Genomic DNA, 23,396 nt, shown 5'->3' on the forward strand with positions numbered 1-23,396 from the left:
GCAATTTTTGCAAAAAGTGCATTTTTGGACATTTTTTATTTTGCTTTATAAGGGTTCCAATGCACAGCAAAGGACATATTTATACCTAAGGACCTTAAATTAGGTGAAATAAGTACAAAAAAAGCACTTTAAAATTTTTAATTTTTCAAAAAAATTGAAAGAATGGGGGGGTATTACGGGTCTTTTTTTACTACTTTTTGAAATTCAATATCTCGGTAACGTGAAGAGCTAGAAAGCCCAGTTTTGGCTCATTTTGTAGTATTTTTTATCCTCTTTCTAATGACGTTTTCGGGAAATCTTAAATAGTTCAAATAAAAAAGTTACAATCATTCAAAAATTGAAAAAATGCAATTTTTGCAAAAAGTGCATTTTTGGACATTTTTTATTTTGCTTTATAAGGGTTCCAATGCACAGCAAAGGACATATTAATACCTAAGGACCTTAAATTAGGTGAAATAAGTACAAAAAAAGCACTTTAAAATTTTTAATTTTTCAAAAAAATTGAAAGAATGGGGGGGTATTAAGGGTCTTTTTTTACTACTTTTTGAAATTCAATATCTCGGTAACGTGAAGAGCTAGAAAGCCCAGTTTTGGCTCATTTTGTAGTATTTTTTATCCTCTTTCTAATGACGTTTTCGGGAAATCTTAAAGAGTTCAAATAAAAAAATTACAATCATTCAAAAATTGAAAAAATGCAATTTTTGCAAAAAGTGCATTTTTGGACATTTTTTATTTTGCTTTATAAGGGTTCCAATGCACAGCAAGGGACATATTAATACCTAAGGACCTTAAATTAGGTGAAATAAGTACAAAAAAAGCACTTTAAAATTTTTAATTTTTCAAAAAAATTGAAAGAATGGGGGGGTATTACGGGTCTTTTTTTACTACTTTTTGAAATTCAATATCTCGGTAACGTGAAGAGCTAGAAAGCCCAGTTTTGGCTCATTTTGTAGTATTTTTTATCCTCTTTCTAATGACGTTTTCGGGAAATCTTAAAGAGTTCAAATAAAAAAGTTACAATCATTCAAAAATTGAAAAAATGCAATTTTTGCAAAAAGTGCATTTTTGGACATTTTTTATTTTGCTTTATAAGGGTTCCAATGCACAGCAAAGGACATATTAATACCTAAGGACCTTAAATTAGGTGAAATAAGTACAAAAAAAGCACTTTAAAATTTTTAATTTTTCAAAAAAATTGAAAGAATGGGGGGGTATTATGGGTCTTTTTTTACTACTTTTTGAAATTCAATATCTCGGTAACGTGAAGAGCTAGAAAGCCCAGTTTTGGCTCATTTTGTAGTATTTTTTATCCTCTTTCTAATGACGTTTTCGGGAAATCTTAAAGAGTTCAAATAAAGAAGTTACAATCATTCAAAAATTGAAAAAATGCAATTTTTGCAAAAAGTGCATTTTTGGACATTTTTTATTTTGCTTTATAAGGGTTCCAATGCACAGCAAAGGACATATTTATACCTAAGGACCTTAAATTAGGTGAAATAAGTACAAAAAAAGCACTTTAAAATTTTTAATTTTTCAAAAAAATTGAAAGAATGGGGGGGTATTACGGGTCTTTTTTTACTACTTTTTGAAATTCAATATCTCGGTAACGTGAAGAGCTAGAAAGCCCAGTTTTGGCTCATTTTGTAGTATTTTTTATCCTCTTTCTAATGACGTTTTCGGGAAATCTTAAATAGTTCAAATAAAAAAGTTACAATCATTCAAAAATTGAAAAAATGCAATTTTTGCAAAAAGTGCATTTTTGGACATTTTTTATTTTGCTTTATAAGGGTTCCAATGCACAGCAAAGGACATATTAATACCTAAGGACCTTAAATTAGGTGAAATAAGTACAAAAAAAGCACTTTAAAATTTTTAATTTTTCAAAAAAATTGAAAGAATGGGGGGGTATTATGGGTCTTTTTTTACTACTTTTTGAAATTCAATATCTCGGTAACGTGAAGAGCTAGAAAGCCCAGTTTTGGCTCATTTTGTAGTATTTTTTATCCTCTTTCTAATGACGTTTTCGGGAAATCTTAAAGAGTTCAAATAAAAAAGTTACAATCATTCAAAAATTGAAAAAATGCAATTTTTGCAAAAAGTGCATTTTTGGACATTTTTTATTTTGCTTTATAAGGGTTCCAATGCACAGCAAAGGACATATTAATACCTAAGGACCTTAAATTAGGTGAAATAAGTACAAAAAAAGCACTTTAAAATTTTTAATTTTTCAAAAAAATTGAAAGAATGGGGGGGTATTATGGGTCTTTTTTTACTACTTTTTGAAATTCAATATCTCGGTAACGTGAAGAGCTAGAAAGCCCAGTTTTGGCTCATTTTGTAGTATTTTTATCCTCTTTCTAATGACGTTTTCGGGAAATCTTAAAGAGTTCAAATAAAAAAGTTACAATCATTCAAAAATTGAAAAAATGCAATTTTTGCAAAAAGTGCATTTTTGGACATTTTTTATTTTGCTTTATAAGGGTTCCAATGCACAGCAAAGGACATATTTATACCTAAGGACCTTAAATTAGGTGAAATAAGTAGAAAAAAAGCACTTTAAAATTTTTAATTTTTCAAAAAAATTGAAAGAATGGGGGGGTATTACGGGTCTTTTTTTACTACTTTTTGAAATTCAATATCTCGGTAACGTGAAGAGCTAGAAAGCCCAGTTTTGGCTCATTTTGTAGTATTTTTTATCCTCTTTCTAATGACGTTTTCGGGAAATCTTAAAGAGTTCAAATAAAAAAGTTACAATTCAAACGGAAAAAATATCAAGTAGGCCATATTTTCAGCGCGCTGTTGCCAAACGCCAATACCGTCGATAAAATTAATTTTGTCGACGGTATTGGTGATACTTGGCGTTAGTCCCGCGCATGCAATAATGTACGTTTCTCTGTCCGTTAGACGGTTTTCCTATGGTCGGTTTTGGATTTACCACACCTATATACTCCCTTTGTGCATTAAGCCAGCAAAACGGAAGTCGCCATCCTTGTCCTCGACATTCGCCTACTGCACAATTCAATGAAACTTCCAAGTTAAAGGTTAATTTTTGCAAACTTAAATTAATTCAATTATTATTGACGAGTGAATTTGTGAATAGTGGCAGAATAGCTTTAATCCTGATTAATAAGAGAAATTTAATGCAAAATGCACAAAATAACTAGGATTATAATAATACTCCATATAACTGAAGCTGGTATACCAATAATTATGATGATATGTAGTTTTAGGTAGAAGACATTAAATTTTTAAGCGATATAACCCATTCAGTAGGTAATTTAGAGGGGTTTTTCAGTATTTTAGGGTAAGTGGAGTTTTGATTGTGGTAGAAAACTGCAAAAATGTCACATTCAAAATACAACCCTAAAACTATTATAAAGATTGAATTTTGCTCGAGAAAATTGGATAAACTATTTAGGTTCTCCGTAAGTAAATCAACCTTATGAACATTTTTTTTACAATGATTCAAGAAGCAATTTTAGGCTAGCTAAGTTAAGCTTTGAATGTGACATACAACAAGCAAAATGTCACATTGAAAACACACCAAAATTATGTTAATAAGGTTGAATTTGGTTTCATGTATTTAATTAAGTAAACTACTCACTTTTTCGTACAAACTGTGACAAGTGAGGGTAACATCCATTTTTGGAATGATTTAAGGGTCTAGAAAGTATTAACATGTTTTAGAACAGCTAAGTTAATAAGCTTTGAATGTAAAGGACAACACTAAAAATGTCACATTCAAAACAACTATTGCGACAAATAAAATTCTGTAAATTTGGGTTTAGTGTTTAACAAAACAGCAACTTGTCCAAACCCAAAGTTAGGTTAAGTAACTTTTCAACAAACCACTTAATGGTGTGCATTAAAATACTGGCTTATGATAGTTTCCATTTTTTTAGAAGGTTTCACCAATAATTATTCTATTTGAATTACAAGCTTAATTAAGTAGTACTTCAAAATTATTTATAAATAATGATTTTGTTCAATAATAATTGTTAATATTAAAATTCAATGTTTGTCGTCTAAATTAACTTGAAAACTTGTACTAATTGCCAATTAAAACAACTTACATCCAAAAGCCAAATAGAATATAATGATGTATCATCAGCAGTCGCTTAATTAAGGGAAGCTCGAAAACAAAAACGGATATATCAGAACGAATTGATTATTATTGGATGTATGGAGACGTGTCAGTACTCTTAATACTTAAACTCAGACAATAATAGGAGTTTCATGCTTCGTTGCCTAGGTCAAATGTTTTGTCGGTGTGGCGATAAAATTAAGACCAGCCTGTATAAGGTAGGTTTTGGTAGTTTAACATCATCATCTTGTTTATTTTAGAGTTACACTTTTGCAAATTGTATAATCAATCAAGTCAGCTAGCTAACATCTGGAACACTACTACCACGGTTTGGTCATCAAAACATAATGCTCCCACATCATAATAATCCAGCCCACAAAGTAGTCATTTTATATACCATAACGTTTCCAGAAACTTTAAAAAATAAGTCCAGATAGTGCCAAAATAAAAAAATAATAGTAAAAAGTTTTATGTTTACGATTCCACTACTGGTATGTTTCTACAAATTTATGATTTTGATTGAAGTGCGAGTGACAAATGTGCGCCACTTGCCAAACAACAACGCTATCGCGTTTCAATACACTTTCGCTAATAATCATCAAACGATTTTAGATTTGATTCGGTTTTCGGAAAATACGACAAATTCATTGCCCCCTGAATCCGTTCGAACTGGGTTAATAGGATCATAAAAATAGTAAACTCGTAGTAGCCTGGACACACACATCGTTAAATAAGTGGAAAAATTGGAATTAGGTGTACGTGACGTGTGAATCTTTGGATGCAGTGCCACAATTTCATGCATTATTACAATTTTAAACTATGAAATCCAGTAATAAAGTGAATTTTATGGAACTTAAACGCAAAATTATGTCATTCAACAGGCAAAAAACTCGTTTAAATAGATAATAAATTAAGCAATCAGTCAATCGAATTAATGTTTATTTACTACAATTAGTTAATATAAGATAACTCGTGCATTATCAAGGAAAAAATTGAATGATTGATTTCACTGGACCGAGAACTAAATAAATTATGATGTCGATATTTATGTATATCATAGTTGTTGTGCAACATATGGTGACATCTGTACTCAACTCTATGAGCTAGAAAGTACAAATGGCGTTTTCAAATCTAGGAACAGTCCCATCACCGCCCTCTGTACAAGAAAGCCAATAAGGTGCATGCCAAAAATTCCAATATGGCCGAAATAGTGGTTGACAGTTTGCATTTGTTTGTATTGTGGAGTTTTTCGATGATTAAATTAATTTTTAAGGTTTAAAGTCAAAACTTGGAATTTCTTGTTAAAGTAATTTTTGTTTGCTATTATATATTGTTGTTTATATGTTTATTGTTCTAGTGAAAGTGTAGGTTTGTGTTCATTTTATTGTGTTATCACTATTGTTATTGTTCCTTCATTGTTCTATAATTTGTTGTTGGTTTTTTAACTTAAATTCTATTGCCTCTACAATATGCCGTCCACTTGTTGTTTGCCAAATTGTAAAAGCAATTTGGTGAAAGGCCCAAAAGTGTCTAAAAGACCCTGCTCGAACCCAACAGTGGTTGAAAGCTTTAAACTGGAATGATTTTACTCCAACACAATACTCAGTGGTAAGTACAATATGCTTTCTCATTCAGTAAACTTATTGCCTCTTACATACACATTTTGAGAGCAACAAAGGTTTACTCTGAAGAAACAGGACAGCTTTTAGAAGTTCCATTGGCACATTTACATTTTAAAAGAAAGGTCTTGGTAATAATATAAAACCCATTTACCAGTTTTGCTTACCTAGCTTCAAGGATTTCCAAATTTTCTTTGATTGAGCAGTTTTCACATTAGTTTGTTGTACTTTCCAGGACAAAGGGTTCTAACCAAACTTGCTTTGGCTGGACTTTATTGGGTATAAAAAGCCATATCTATACATATCTGGATCAGGAATGAGGCGTTCTTTGATTTTTCACTCACAACTTCTAATCAACTGCACGGAAAAATAAAAAAAAAAATATTTTCTACTGCATCTGTATAGGTTTGTGTACCAACCAAAACCCGCTAACGCCGCCATTAAAAGTGACATTTTAGGTGTTCTAATATAGAGGGCGGTGGTCCCATTAATGCCGCATCATTCGGTGGAAAACGGATCTGATTGGTTAGAAATGGTGAGGTTTTGTTTTTTGTTTATAAATTTCAGTCAACTAGATGCTAGTGATTGTGCAACATCTGGTGACATCTGTACTCAACTCTATGAGCTGGAAAGTACAAATTTCAAATCTAGGAACAATTCTTGTATAAATTCGATTTTTAAATAAACAAAAGTTGTGAAGGATTTTCAAAATGGGCGAAATTTAAAAAAAACGGTTTTTGCCATTAATCTTTTCTCAAAAACATCGCTTTCTAAGCGCGAAATGAGGTTTCCCTGTCAAAACACTCTAAATCCTGACACCCTGTATATTTACCAGATATTCACAATGACAAGCTAGTAGTACTACAATTTTGGTTTTACTTACTCGAATGTACCTAATATCTAGAAATACTCTAAAAATTTGGTAAAATGATAACAAATCTGATGATTGAATCAAAGTTTGGGACTTGTTTGCATCTGAATCAGGTAAAGTCTATTTTCGCATGGCAAACGCCTGTTGTTTATTATAGGAGTGTCTAAATTTAAATTTACCTCTGATTTCAACAACACTAGTGTGTATAGTGGCCGACTTTTGACATCTCACTTGAGTTAAGTGGGCCATTTCGTCCGGGAATCATTCACTAATAAATACGGTTCACCTTTTTGTTATTGCGAAACAGTAAATCAATCGCGAATCTAAACTAGCACAGATGCGGACAGTAAGATGTATTCGTGTGTTTCATATTCAAATTAACAGCGCATTTGTTATGACCGCAGACAGCCAGTATGGTATCTAAAACGCTGAATGAAACATAAAAATTGGCAAAAATAATGTTTCGGTCAGACCCTCTCAGAGATATTGTCATATAAAGGATGTTTAAAAATTGGTGCCAAATTCAACATACAAATACGGTGTGTTGAAAATCTGACATATTTTTGTCGGGGAATTTGTTATTTTCACATACAAAAAATACTAATGGTAAGGAAACACTAGCAACTAACCGATAACTGCCGTCAAAGCTATCGTAAACTTTAAGTAATTAGTGTTTTTTTTTGGTATGATTCACAAGGTGCTTTTTTTACAAAAATAGTAGCTTAAATATAATTAAGGTGTTTTAGTGAGTCACTGTTCTCGTACACGTGACTTTGCCAGCAAGTTTATGGTTATTTCTTGAATCATTAGTAATTGATAAGTAAAAGATTGCAAAGTGTTATCTTAGTTTGTGATTGGTCAAAAAAACAGCTTTCAGCTTGCTGCTTTTATTTTTATCGGAATTATCCATTTAATTATGAAAACGAATTGACTGTCTGTTATCCTAATTTATAGCTTTTTTTGTACATTTTTTTGTCCTTTTATCGCACTCTTACTAACTGCTTTTATAAATCATTATGTTAACGCTGCAAACAGTGTGTTCCAGTATCAATTTTATTAACCGTAATTATTGTTATTAGTACTTGTGGTTATCGGTAAAAATGAACGTAAAATTTATAATTAAAAATGTCTAGTAGCTGGGTTACAAAAAAATGTAACTTTTTTGGTTATTATTTGAGTAGTTTAACGACTTTAGTCTGATGTATATCACAGTGAATAGTTTGTAATGGTCAAAAAATGCAGTAGAATTTTCGCGTTTATCATAAAGAGGTGAATAAATCGTCATCATCAAACAGTAATCATTAATTAACAAAAGCGAATTCAATGGTAAATATTTTAAAAAGAGGAATTCCAATATGTTATGCTGTCTCACAACGATTGTATTGTACGTACGCACTGGACTTCTGACCGTGTCCGCGACTTACCCGGTTTTCCATTTACAGTGATTTCGTCCCATATATGATATACTTGATCTTATTCTTTTATAGAACTTAAAAGCCAAATGTGCACTGGAAAGTAGTTTCGATCGAGGTACCTTGTACGGTTGCTTCTATAATATTGCTTTTTTCGACGATCGTTCGTCCTTGCTGCCGTTTTTCGTCCAAATATACGTGGAAAGTTGGTCTTTTTAAAGGCGTCTTCGATTTTCGACAGAGCATAAATCAGTTTTTCAGAAAGACTGCTCCGCCCGTTTCCAGTCACAACATGCTTTGACAAGTTTTATTAATTTGCTTTCATTGACAATGATAAACTAGTGGGCAGCTCGTGATTAAGTAAGATCAGAATTGTATCCAGAAAGTGAGACGTGACGCAAAAGCTGATGATAATACGAGGTATATGATTTTAATTAAGTGAAGAAAAACTGGTTATCTTGTTGTATTTAATCGTTAACTATAATTCCCTATAGTAGATGAATAATAAACAAAACAAACTTGTAATTCTTACAGTAAAGACTGTAAACAAGAGTTTTGACGTTAGGACAGTTGTCACGTGATTTCAGAAGACTCTTAGCTAGGACTATGAAGGTGACAATTGTCAAAATAACTGGTAAATCTCAGAAATCGTCTTGTTTCGAAAACTGTGATACAATGTAATTCTTGCAACTTCTAGTAAAATTTTGACAATCGTGACAGACATCACGTGGTTTTAGAGAGAACTGTTTCCAATTGATATAATTTCAAGGTCATCTTCGAAACAGTGCCAGTTACAGCAAACGAACCTTATATTCGAGTTTCTCAGGTTGAAATTAGTTAAAAAGGGTTACTTGGATCCAGCAAAGGCCAACATGGTTGCAGTTAGTATAGTAGGCCAAAAATGTCTAATTTGGGCTAATTTTCCGTGCACTATTCCAGAAAATCGTGAATAACCTCGCTCATTTGAAACATTCTGTATATACATATTAGGTGATAAAAGAAAGCTAATAAATGGGGCATATCACGTGACGGTGAGCGGACGATGGCTAAGTTGGCCTGTTTGGCCGCTAGAGTGGCCTCAAATCTGACTCCACTCCCACACACTTACCACGTTAATTAATTCTGCAATTACGTTAGTTTAATTTTCAATGAATATCGTGTAACACTGGGGCAATCGGACTATTCTGCCTAATAAAAACAATTCATTCAATCATGAATAATTGAAAAAAAAAATCCCTCTTTTTATTGTTTATACTCATTTAAAAAACATAATTAGTACATGTAACCCCTTCGTTAAGTAGTAATTATAAAAGTTTTAAATAATGAAATTTTTAATTTTCTTCATAATAATCAAACTTTACACTGAAAAATTACGCATTTTTGTCAAAATCGTCAATGTTCAATTCCTAAAATTGAAACATAGTTGGAAAAGTTGTCAGTTATAGGAAATTCGAAACTTTCAGTTGATTCACACGACTGAACTGCATAAGAAACAATAATCTAATTACTTGGTATGCTAAACAGTATAAACATAATTTTCTATGAAGTATAGTGGAGAACTTGAAAATATGACAAAACAAACATAAATTTGAAAATATACCCACGCACCCGTCTCATTATGACACATATTACAAGTATAATTACTTAGTGGCATTGATAGAAGTTTCCGAGATACATATTTATATTTTCAAATTTAAACTTTGAACCTTTTAAAGTCAATCAATCGAAACTTTGTTTCTCATGGAAACCATGAAGAGAAAAACAGTCCGGTATCAATTAACCATATTAAGAGCGATTTACGTCATAATCCAAAAAGATCGTACGTACATACCATGCGTGTATGATACCAATCGCCATAATTCAGTTGTACATTACGGGAGAGATAATTATTTGATTAATAAGTCAGCGCCAGCGTGGGAATTATTTAATAAGCGAAAAAGCAGTGTTCAGCTTAATCAGCAACAATTTCAACTGCAACGAGGATTGCGCATTGTTTTCAGTTGATTGTACTTGCCCCCTAAAATAGTTAGGTAGCCTTGCAAACCGCTCATGTGTCTTGCCAGCGGTGTATTTTTTTCCTACGAATTACTCACCTATTTTTTTTCTCGTTTAGATCGGTCATTCTAATGCATTCTGGTCATCTCAAGCTTTGATGTGAACCGTGTGAATGAAAACATGCGCCACAAATGGGGATTGCAACACGATCTTGTTTTGCAATTGCAACAGGAAATTTTGGAATAAGTCGAGGACACTTTCAGTCGTTACTGTTATTATTTATAAGATCACACCGGATATTTTTGTTAGGTTATGTTAATATTTTTAGTAACTGCTTAATGCCCATGAAATACAGTGCGAATATACATATGATAGAAGATCGAATGGTATATGTGTGTGTACTACTTTTTGAAATTCAATATCTCGGTAACATGAAGAGCTAGAGAGGCCAGTTTTGGCTTATTTTGTAGTATTTTTTATCCTCTTTCTAATGATGGTTTAGTGAAATCTATAAGAGTTCAAATACAAAAGTACAATCATTTCAAAAATTGAAAAAATGCTATTTTTGCAAAAAGTGCAATTTTTACACAGGAATGTACAAGGAATGTGAAATTTCTTTTAAAATGAGGTGCAAGTCAATATTTTGACAGAAAAATCAAAATGGCGGCTCTGAGACGCCATTTTGTGATCATTTCTTGAAACTACGTGAAATTTCACTTTAAAATGAAATGCAAGTCAATAATTCAACCGAAAAATTCAAAATGGCGGCCTGGGACGGCCATTTTGTCTGTCATTTCTTGAAACTACGTGAAATTTCCTTTAAAATAAGGTGCAAGTCAACATTTTGACAGAAAATTCAAAATGGGCGACATGGAACGCCATTTTGTGAGTCATTTCTTGAAACTACGTGAAATTTCCTTTAAAATGAGGTGCAAGTCAATAATTCAACAGAAAATTCAAAAATGGCGGCCTGGGACGCTATTTTGTCTGTCATTTCTTGAAACTACGTGAAATTTATTTTAAAATGAGGTGCAACTCAATAATTCAACAGAAAATTCAAAATGGCGACCTGGGAAGCCATTTTGTCTGTCATTCTTGAAACTACGTGAAATTTCCTTTAAAATAAGGTGTAAGTCAACATTTTGACAGAAAATTCAAAATGGCGGCCTGGAACCGTCAAAAAATACAACTTTTTTATTTGTCAAGTTACAGTGACGTCTCGGTGTCATTTTATGTTAAAATTTCCCGGAAAAGACGCTGGTGCAGTCGGTTTTTTGATTATCTCAAAAATTAACAGAGTTAGACCTAAAAATTAACATTTTAAACATTTGTTTGCCAGGAACTCGGCCGGATTAAGAGATACATGAAATCTGACTAAAGTATTCTTAGGAGTCTTTTTTTACTACTTTTTGAAATTTAATATCTCGGTAACGTGAAGAGCTAAAGAGGCCAGTTTTGGCTCATTTTGTAGTATTTTTTATCCCCTTTCTAATGATGTTTTCGGGAAATATTAAAGAGTTCAAATAAAAAAGTTACAATCATTCAAAAATTGAAAAAATGCAATTTTTTGCATAAATTGCAATTTTGGACATTTTTTATTTTACTTCAGGAAGGTTCCAATGCACAGCAAAGGACATATTTATACCTAAGGACCTTAAATTAGTGAAATAAGTACAAAAAAAGCACTTTAAAATTTTTAATTTTTCAAAAAATTGAAAGAATGGGGGGTATTACGGGTCTTTTTTTACTACTTTTTGAAATTCAATATCTCGGTAACATGAAGAGCTAGAGAGGCCAGTTTTGTCTCATTTTGTAGTATTTTTATCCTCTTTCTAATGATGTTTTAGTGAATCCAGGAGGGTTCCAATGCACAGCAAAGGGCATATTTATACCAAAGGACCTTAAATTAGGTGAATAATTGAAAAAAATCATCAAAAATCTAAAATTAAAAATTTTCAATGGCATCCGGAACGGCTTAAAAACGACATACGTTAATGACGTTAAATTTCTATCTCGTTCAGTTCACCAAGTAATAGAAAAAGAGTGACAATAATTACGTCACTGCCACACTAGCCCTGGAACTGACTTTACCAACAATTGAAATAACCACTCCCAACGGTACATCCTGACGTGCAACTACTCTACTTTGAATTCTTCTTTATCTGCTATACAATTAACGTTACGCATGATTTCGATGCTTCTATTTATCGACGCCGCCATTTTGCTATTTGCCAATTAACCTCTTTTTACCTCTGAGACGGCATATCGTGACTGTGGGAATCCGTAAACAAAGTTGGTATGAAAACTTGACAGTACCAAATTAGATACGATGGACTCGTTTATGTGCGCTGAAACTGCGATACTTTCCTTAAAATAGGCAGACAGTGGCGTATTCCAATTTACTCTGATTAGGAGCATTAATTGTTTTTTTTGACAAAACTGGACTCCTATAATATCTGTCTGGAATTGGAAACAAAAAAAAACCACAACCGTAAAGCAGTAATATTATCATTAAAACAATTAAACTGACAAAGTGAATTAGTTTCCAAGACTGTATCCAATTAATAACGAATTTAGCCTCCGTGGAAATGGGATCTTAATTTCCCACCCACTTTTATCTCCCAGATAATAAAACAATACCAGACTAAATACACATTCATGGCTCAGCTTTATGTCTTCTGATAGTGCGGTAAATTTGTTGTGTGCACAATATTCTTGGAATTTGCAGGCTTGGATAAGCACAGTGCATTGAACCATCATGGGAACCTTTAGTATTAAATTGCCTAATTGTATGATAAAATAATTTCAAACTGTTGAAATTTATGAAGCTCCAGTAACGATTATTTCAAATTGAAAACTTCACGTGATGGGTACCTTTAGCTTCCCCCTTACGGTCACTCTGAAAAAAAAAACTATAATTAATGATGCATAGCGATCATGGTTTGTATGTATTTAACCGTACCGTACTAGCAACTACTGTGTTAACTTGTTTGGCCTACTACGTCATTTTCAATACAAGTCAATTGTCCTAAAACTTTGTAATTATCAAGTTTGTTACAGTTAGAAAATTTGACGGTGCATTATTGCAACTTAATTGTTATTACATCACTTGCGTGCGCTGAAAAATGTTAATAGACAAATTGAAAATCTCGACTGAATTCCACTTAAATTGATCGTTAACTGTCAACGTGTGACCATTTAAAGACAAACCAAATTGAGTGTTAATATAAATCAAATCAAGCCTAACTATTACGTGTCAACATAGTAGGTCTCGTTGCAAACAACAGTTTATGTTGACCGCCAAGCAGTCTACTGTTTTCCATGGCAATGGTCTTATTTAGACGGACATTATTTTGTTTTTGTCTTCGTTTATCTGTTCCAATAACATGAGAACTATCGGCGCGATGTGGGTTTTCACTATTTACCATTGAATGTACCGGATTTTTTATTTTTTTTTCTGTTTCGGTAAATGCTCAAAGGTACAGAGATTCGCTGGATATTTGTAATATTCTGTTGCCAGTTTTTTAGCTAAAAATTAAAACTGTTGTTTCTACCACAATGGTTTTAATTTTTTTTGCTCCAAAAAGGTTTCAAAGAGCATATTTATATCAAAGAACTTTAAATTAGGTGCAATAAGCAGTTTGAACTTTTCGAAAATTAAAGAAAGAGCGTAAAACGGTAACCTAAAGTAAAACAACGTAACATAACTTAACATAACGTAACTTAAACTAAAATAACATAAACAGCGTAATAATATTAATTGCAAAAGGGCATATTTATACCAAAGGACCTTAAATTAAGTGAAATAAGTAAAAAAAAAAGCACTTTATAGTTATTTAACCAACGAGTGTATTAATGTGCATTTTTGGACATTTTTATTTTGCTTTATAAGGGTTCCAATGCACAGCAAAGGACATATTTATTCCAAAGGACCTTAAATTAGATGAAATAAGTACAAAAAAAGCACTTTAAAATTTTTCATTTTTCATAAAATTGAAAGAATGGGGGGTATTACGGGTCTTTTTTTACTACTTTTTGAAATTCAATATCTCGGTAACGTGAAGAGCTAGAAAGCCCAGTTTTGGCTCATTTTGTAGTATTTTTTATCCTCTTTCTAATGATGTTTTCGGGAAATCTTAATAAGTTCAAATAAAAAAGTTACAATCATTCAAAAATTGCAAAAATGCAATTTTTGCAAAAAGTGCATTTTGGACATTTTTTATTTTGCTTTATAAGGGTTCTAATGCACAGCAAAGGACATATTTATTCCAAAGGACCTTAAATTAGGTGAAATAAGTACAAAAAAAGCACTTTAAAATTTTCATTTTTTCATAGAAAGAATGGGGGGGTATTATGGGTCTTTTTTTACTACTTTTTGAAATTCAATATCTCGGTAACGTGAAGAGCTAGAAAGCCCAGTTTTGGCTCATTTTGTAGTATTTTTTATCCTCTTTCTAATGATGTTTTCGGGAAATCTTAATAAGTTCAAATAAAAAGTTACAATCATTCAAAAATAGCAAAAATGCAATTTTTGCAAAAAGTGCATTTTTGGACATTTTTTATTTTGCTTTATAAGGGTTCTAATGCACAGCAAAGGACATATTTATACCAAAGGACCTTAATTAGGTGAAATAAGTACAAAAAAAGCACTTTAAAATTTTTCATTTTTCATAAAATTGAAAGAATGGGGGGTATTACGGGTCTTTTTTTACTACTTTTTGAAATTCAATATCTCGGTAACGTGAAGAGCTAGAAAGCCCAGTTTTGGCTCATTTTGTAGTATTTTTTATCCTCTTTCTAATGATGTTTTCGGGAAATCTTAAAGAGTTCAAATAAAAAAGTTACAATCATTCAAAAATTGTCAGTTGTATACGCAACACGGCAAACCGAAATCACAGGCACCTTTGACAATGACAGTGACAGTTCTGTCGGAAACGGCGGATGGTGAACTAACCTAGTGGTAATTAAAGTACGTCTATTTCCGTCTGTCTAATAGTTAAAAAAAGATAGAACTACTATGAGCGTATATTTGGTTGCCTATGATAAAATCGTGCATTAATGGGACTCATTAATGAACGATTTTCTATCCGTTATCGTCCATTAAAAAAGCTGTTAATACGTGGTCGACGGAAAAAATTATAACGTACTACACATGATACCATGACAGCCGTACTAGCGTAATTCAAATAAAGTATTCCATTCTAATATCATTTAGCAGTTTTATTCGACATCAAACGTGTCTAGTCGTCCGAAAGAACCTATTTTCGTACCTAGTCTCTTTTCGCGACATTTCCTCCGTTCTATTTATTTATTGCGTTTGTGTCCTACCTGGCAAAGAAGGACACCGCAGCATTCAATTTTCTGCTTTAGTAACGATTTTCGCAATTAAATTAATTTAGTTCCTCCAGACGGTTCCTGCAAGTTTTAAGTTTAAACGAATAAACCGCATTGACGATATGGTTTCAAAATTTCATCGCAACGCTAAAACACTGCCCGCCCGTCCATAACATTTAAATATTGATATCAAGGATATAAGACAGATTTACTTTATAATGCAAGTTGCACGGATGCGAGGAAAATTTTCTATGCAAATTGCGTCGAATTTCCAGACTTCCGTTTATTTTTCCTATTATTTGTTACCGATTTAGCTTAGCAAACACACGCCGATTGAACACAAAACTTATCGCAGAATTAACACACTTCTACGCTTTCGGATGCGTAGCCAAAGTGTTTTGTTTTCATAAACGACCTTTTAGATGACAATAATAAATATACGTATTCAATTCAGATCACGGCAAAATGCTCGACCATATTAAAAGTCTTGATGGAATGTTACAGCATGCTGAAAAGCCAAGTACCGTATGCCGAAGAAGGACGTCGCTGGTACCGTGACAATGTCGCCTTTAAAGGGGGGTCGTACCCGGTGGTACTCAAAACGGTTGCAGAAAATCCACCTCATTTGTGCACGATACGTTTTCTGATAACTTCCTATTGATACTTGACATTTTCCTAATAGTCTATCAAAGGGATGATTGAAAAAAGTCATTTTCTAGATAGCATAGAATGTTTTTGTCAGTTTGAAGCTTTTTATCAAAACCTCCACTACGTCTATATAATTTGACTATGACATTTTGCACAAGATCTGTCACAGTCAAATCACAACTTAATCTAGACGCGGAGAGAGAAACGTAGATAATTGCATGCGCGGGACAAAGATAGAAAGCAAAAAAAATATCAAGTAGGCCATGTTTTTAGCGCGCTGTTGCCAAACGCCAAGTATCCAATACTGTCGACAAAATTAATTTTGTTTTCTGATTATTCCTTTCCATTCCTCCCTATTGTAGTAATATTTCGTCTAACATCTGCTAAAACTAACCTAACCTCAAATCAAATCTTAAATTGAAAGTAAACGAAAACAATTACAGTGAGGAATAGAGTGAAGATTTTGGCAAACAAACACACAAGCATTGGTTTATCATATCTTGTTATTCAAACATTCAACCAACCTTATTACCATCAATGCAGCCCTTTAATGGTTTGTTAAATCTCACTTTGGTTCCTGGACACAGTAAGTTATGGTGTTTTGCCTTGTTGAAAACCCTTTTGAAAGTGCAAAACACACAAGGTTAAGAAATGCCATCTGTTATCGAACGTGCAAACTTTTGACGCAATTTTCGCATCCAAGATAAATTCTGAGTGATTTGCCCTAAAAACAGCCCTGGTTATAATATAACTCAACAAGTTTGAACTAAAAAAAAACTTACCCTACTTGCTTATTATTTGGTTAAAAAACAATCCTAAATCCTGGTTTTTCTTTCTTGCGTTAATTTTCCTGGCTACATGAACTAATTGTAGAATACAGTGGAAGGACAATGGTTTTTCTTCATTTTGAATATTTCAATAACAAATTAACAAAACACCATACACAACACAAAACCAATGTCAATTGTCAAAATTATTGACATTTTTGGTACCTTTCAACTTCAATTGCGACGTTGCTAGCCAATCAGAAAATCTGACAGCGCAGAGTATAAGCGGGCCGTCAAGTTTTTCATGTTGGAAGATCACCTATCGAAGTTTCATTCCTTCACCCCCCTGATGGAAGGTAAAAGCAGGTAATTTTCATCTTTCTTTCTTTTTTTACAATAACGTTATTACATATACGACTTTATTTAAGCACAAACACAACGATAAACCACGTAAACAAACTAACCTCAACTTAGGCACTCCAATGAAATGTCAAAAAGCTGATGCCGGCCATTAAACCACACTTTGTTATAAATACTGATAGAGTTTTAATTTAAATTTAGCGATTTTCTAAAGACTTTCGGTTAATATTTCATAAAATGCATTTCATTTGTGTGTTGTGGGGGCCGGGAAAATCAGGAAGGCTTGTCTCTATTTCCCCGGCTTCAATCAGCTGTTTTTGACATTTAATTAGGCACTCCAGCAAATCCGTTGTTTTACGTCATATGTAATTTTTGGAAGGACAAACACAGGAAATGCTATCAGATTGTGAATTTACTTAAAATAAGCAAACTTGTGCATATTTTTGTTTAGCCTCGGTTAAATCAGCTCTACTAATTGTTGTTAACTACTGTTGCCTTCTTATTTTCGACAATTCTATCAGAATTGTTTGGTGTATTGGACTTAACACCCTAGGAATTTTAAAGCTTGTCTCTATTCTCGGGCTCCCACAATTCATAACACAACAAAATGCAGACATTTTATGAAATTTCAACTGAAAGCCTTTAGAAAAATTGAATTTAAGCTAAAACTCTATCACTATTCATAAGAAAGTGTGTGTTTTTTGACATTTTATTGGGAGTGCCTAATTGAAGGTGTTTTTGTGACTAATGAACTGTTGAGTAGAATAAAAATACATTTTGCGTTACATAGTTGCAGTGAAAGTATCTGATCCTAATAATAAAATATGATGAAATGTTCCTGGACTGGTTACAAGTTTTGAGCGCAACTGTTGTATGATTACATTTAAAACCTCCCAATCCATAACCGGTTTATTTTTCATAATTTGAAAAAAGATCAAAAAATGCACCAAACTTTGAATGACAATCACCCAGCCGGTATTTATTGACTCGTTGAAATTCCTTCAAAGATAAAATGTTAAGAAGCTCAAAGAATGCGCATTAAGAGTCGATAAGATTTATTGAGGTCACGTGTCCTACTATAGATTCGCAGGAGCGAGTTTGTAGTTTTAGGTAATGCCTTGCAAAAACTGGCACATACATAATAAATACGAATTCGCTGAGACCTCCTATCTGAAGTCGCTTGCCGCGCCGTATACATGGTGACTAAAAAACGGGGTTCACAATTTCTCGACCGCCATAAATGGGTCCTACAATATGGATGTAAAGACTCATTATTGATTGTCTTACCTAATAATATGTTAATTTACAGTGTAATAACAATGATGATGGTGCAATTCCACATGTTTTGTTCCTGCTGTGATGGGAATTGCGTCACTTTACGCAAAACTGCCGAAAGCGATCATCCTAACCCACAATTTACAGTAATAAATAGAGCAATGACTCCCACACTATAATATAACGTTATTTTAAGGACTTGGAAGGTACATACTATTTTTGAATCCGGATATAAGTGACATGCTCCAAATAAAATGATATTTTTGTAACGCAAACATTTTGCATCAATGAAAAATAGGATTTTTGCCGGAAAATAAACAACGTTACTTTCATTTTTCGCCGAAAAGTAAAAATACTTGCGGTTTGGATATCGAAAGTAATATCCTAATTAATCAGTCTAATAAATGCGCAACTCATCCCACTCACACCTCAAACTAATACATAATAAAATTTAATTATACAACAATTGCGCTTGTTAAATTACTTCAAGAGCAAAAACACAAAAATCAAACAATCTCTTTCCTAGAAATATTAGAGGGTTTGCATGAAACAGACTTTATACTCATTTGGGTTAATGAAAGAGTTTTACCAAATAATTTTAAAACAAACACATATGGTTGTTAGGAAGATCATGCGCTACTTATAAGTTACTGGTTTAGAAAAATTGTTTATTATTTCTAGAAAAATAACGTCTTTTCTACAATACCTAATTAAACGCAACATTGAAAAGTTCATCAGATGTTACCCATTTTCATTCTAGTGTCAACGTCCTTTTTATATTTTCTTTGGTGTTTTATTTAGCAACTTGTGGTAGGTAGTTCTAATTAACGGTTATTCACTAAATGGTTATTAAAAATCTTAAACTATAATAATGTTGAGGTATTAAAATGAAAAGTTTTTACCATTTACACTACAGAACAATAGAATACTAGTAAAATGTGGAAAAACGGTAAAACAAAAGGCGCTAATAACAGCTAAAGTGCGTTTTCTATTGTTTTACAAAGCCGCTAATTTATTAGTGACTAACTATTAAACGTCACAAGTTAACTATTTTTATTTTTGTAAATTAAATTATATGGGTTTGTTAACATAAGTGTTGATTTAAGTATATTCTCAGTCACAAATAACAGTATATTCTTCAGCAAGCATATAATGATAAGTTATTATAGTGTATCATCAATTTTGACAAACCCTGTATAATGCAAACAAATCTTCTCACATTACCTTTACAATTTACATTTTTCTACAAATTCCAGCGACGTAAGAATAAAAATTCTATTGGTTTGTACTAAAATACTCGACTTTTTTATTCATTAAATTATCTGTTCAACACTTATTTTTGGTTTTAATTTTATAATAAGGTCGATATGGTAAACCGTAACGTTGCAGCTATTTGGTAGTCTATTTCTGTGTCACCGAGATAATTTCGTTTAGGGATTATTTATTTATTATATTTTATTTATTATTTTGTAGTTTATTTACAAAAAAAATGCGTAAATAATTCAATCGACGGTTTTGCCACCGCCCTCTGTACAAGAAGCCTAGAATGTCACTTTTAATGGCGGCGTTAGCGGTTTTCGTTTTGTACACAAACCTATGCAAATGCAGTAGAAAATATTTTTTTTTATTTTTTCGTGTAGTTGATTAGAAGTTGTGAGTGAAAAATCAAAGAACTTTATTCCTGATCCAGATATGATAGATATGGCTTTTTATATCCAATAAAGTCCAGCCAAAGCAAGTTTGGTTAGAACCCTTTGTCCTGGAAAGTACAACAAACTAATGTGAAAACTGCTCAATCAAAGAAAATTTGGAAATCCTGAAGCTAGGTAAGCAAAACTGGTAAATGGGTTTTATATATTACCAAGACCTTTCTTTTAAAATGTAAATGTGCCAATGGAACTTCTAAAAGCTGTCCTGTTTCTTCAGAGTAAACCTTTATTGCTCTCAAAATGCAGGCGGTCTCAAAATATAACTCACATACCTATGTATGTAAGGGGCAATAAGTTTACTGAATGAGAAAGCATATTGTACATATTACTGAGTATTGTGTTGGAGTAAAATCATTCCAGTTCAAAGCTTTCAACCACTGTTGGGTTCGAGCAGGGTCTTTTGGAAAGTAAAAGACTGACACTTTTGGGTCTTTCACCAAATTGCTTTACAATTTGGCAAACAAGGGGACGGCATATGTAGAGGCAATAGAATTTAAGTTAAAAACCAACAACAAATTATAGAACAATGAAGGAACAATAACAATAGTGATAACACATAAAATGAACACAAACTACACTTTCACTAGAATAATAAACATATAAACAACAATATAATAGCAAACAAAAATTACTTTGGCAAGTAATCCCAAGTCTTGACTTTAAACCTTAAAAATTAATTTAATCATCGAAAAACTCAATTTCCACAATACAAACAAATGCAAACTGTCAACCACTATTTCGGCCATGTTGGAATTTTTGGCATGCACCTTCTTGGCTTTCTTATATAGAGGGCGGTGGCTATGGCCGTCTGATGGTTGACAGCATCTTCCGATCAGCTGAATTTATAACCTCAAAGTCAAGTCACGAGTGAAGTCCGCAGAGTGCAATGTTGCCGAATAAACACGTTTTTACGACACGACACAAAAATTTTATATCAATTTGACATAATGTCTTTAGTCTAGTTATTGTTGGAAACTAAAACACTGAGAGGTTTATAGAAATAAAGACCGTCCTTTCGTTTCTAATTTGTCAAGACTTGAATCGGTAAAAGTTTACAAACTGGCAACACGAAAGCAGGCCTCCTCGCACCTAATTGGTTGAAAACCCTCTACGTCACATCTAGCAGAATCTTTTTATTTAAACCATGTAATAAGATCATTCCAACATTAAATAAACATATACTTAATGATATCCTTTCTTACATAATAGAGTTATAGCATTATCCAGAAAAGTAATGCGAAAACGTAATAAATATTAGATTTCCGACTTTATTGCGTTGTTGTGTTTTGTATAAATTTGCTCTTGTAATGCGGTGCTTTTTGTTAAGCTGTTTGGCAAACTGTTTCGGGAAAATTAACGGTTAATAGGTTTTGGCATCCCAAGTTGAAACGGTCATCAACGAGATTTATGTCCGCTGTGCAATGAAAGAGGAAATTAAACGAGTGGAGGAACAATTTATACTATCATTGACCTTATGTTGGTGTGTATGGGGTTTTCAGTTATGTATGATCTATAAAAAACAAAAAAAGCACCGCCACTGATAAAACCATTTCTTGGTCGAATTAGCGGACGTAGAAAGTTTTTTTTTTTTTGGACAATGGTAGTGTTGATGGAACCACGCATCACTGACCAAACACCTAAGACATTGTAAGCCACTGCCATTGTTCTACCACTAATCTTACCTTATTGTCAGTCTCGACATACTTAAAACGAAAATGCCGTATTTCATACGTCTTAACGATATTTACAATTAAAATGTGTATTTAATGCATCGCTGCCTCACTCACACAAGTCTTGATAGTTCTACTTATGTGATTTATACTAGAGGGTGATTTAATAAGGTGAAATGCATAATGCGACCGTAAAAACTCATTGTAAATAATAGTCCCTGGGAATCTCTAGGTTGTAAATTCAAATGTCTGTCAATAGTTTAATGGGCACTCTATGCAAAAGTTTGATTTACTGCACTTGTTGGAAAGTTATATGGAATACCATAACTGTTTATGTTACAGCTTAATTGTGATTAAAGTAAAGCTTTCACATATTGTGTGTAATGAGTAGTCCGGATTTCTAGAAATTTTGCTTTTTGTTTTTTTTTGACAGTGGTCCCACTGTGCACACAAAACATACCAATTATCTGTTGCAAATTGGGTAAGTATTAATTTACAAATTTAAACTGACCAAAAAAATTCCAAATAGGAACTAACCCGTTTAACCTAACATTATAAATAATGACACTGTCACTTCATATAGGTGTGGTAAATCCAGAAGCGACCATAGGAAAACCGTGTAACGGACAGAGAAACGTAGGTAATTGCATGCGCGGGAGAGAGAAAACGAAAAAATTATCAAGTAGGCCAGATTTTTAGCGCGCTGTTGCCAAACGCCGTAAGTAAGTTTGTCGAGGGTATTGAATACTTACGGCGTTTGGCAACAGCGCGCTAAAAATATAGCCTACTTGATATTTTTTTCGTTTTCTGTCTTTCTCCCGCGCATGCAATTACTTACGTCTCTCTGTCCGTTACACGGTTTTCCTATGGTCGCTTTTGGATTTACCACACCTGTATATGAAATCAATGCTAAATTCCTAACCAAAATCAAAGTAAACAAATGAAGAAATGACAGCTGGAATGCCCGAAACTGTTTTGAAAAAACTGATCACCAGAAAGAGTACCTCTTGTCTTGAAACGCCAATAGAAGCTCTAAAATGCCTTGCAAAAGCTTACAACGCAGTCTAGAAGCTTTCAAAAGCTTTTCAATTTATCTAGAAGCTCTCAAATTCCAAGACAGTCTAAAAGCAGTTTAACAGCTTCCAAAAGTTTCTAGAACTGTCTACAAGGTTTCAAGTGTCTTAAAAGCAGTCCAGAACCTTCAAAGCTCTTTAGACTGTCCAAATGCTTCTCAAGCAGTCGAAATCCTTTCAAAACAGTCTAGGAGATTCCAAAAGCTTTTAGAACAGTCTATAAGCTGTCAACAAACTTCAAGGCAGTCTAAAAGCTTCCATATGCTTCTAGAGCAGTTTAACAGCTTCCAAAAGTTTCTAGAACCGTCTACAAGGTTTCAAATGCCTTAAAAGCAGTCCAGAACCTTCAAAGCTCTTTAGACTGTCCAAACACCTTCCAAATGCTCCTAAAGTAGTCTAAGAAGGTTTTAAAACACTACAGAAACTCTAAAATGCTTCTCAAGCAGTCGAAAGCCTTTCAAAGCATTCCAGAACTTTCAATATGCTCTTTAAACTGTCCAAATGCTCCACGTGTAGTTGAAAATGTATTAAAACACTACGGGAACTCCAAAATGCTTCCCAAGCAGTCGAAAGCCTTCC

The 23,396-nt window shown here is 33.0% G+C and overlaps 1 protein-coding gene and 2 long non-coding RNA genes across 5 annotated transcripts in view; 2 read left to right on the plus strand and 1 right to left on the minus strand.

Annotated features, from left to right (window-relative positions):
• vn (membrane-bound neuregulin protein vein) overlaps positions 1-23,396 on the plus strand; it is a 56,630-nt gene that overhangs the window by 17,840 nt on the left and 15,394 nt on the right. The window lies entirely within an intron of this gene.
• LOC145734278 (uncharacterized) lies at positions 12,469-16,880 on the minus strand. The gene is made up of 3 exons (XR_014179400.1): positions 16,746-16,880; positions 16,488-16,687; positions 12,469-12,880 (listed from the first exon to the last, which is right to left on the minus strand). It is a non-coding gene; the product is annotated as an uncharacterized LOC145734278 (long non-coding RNA).
• LOC145734279 (uncharacterized) lies at positions 17,007-18,640 on the plus strand. Its single transcript, XR_014179401.1, has 2 exons — positions 17,007-17,096; positions 18,400-18,640. It is a non-coding gene; the product is annotated as an uncharacterized LOC145734279 (long non-coding RNA).

This window comes from Ips typographus, linkage group LG9, assembly GCF_016097725.1.
Source record: "Ips typographus isolate SLU linkage group LG9, UJ_Ityp_2.0, whole genome shotgun sequence".
NCBI classification, from domain to species: Eukaryota; Metazoa; Arthropoda; class Insecta; order Coleoptera; family Curculionidae; genus Ips; species Ips typographus.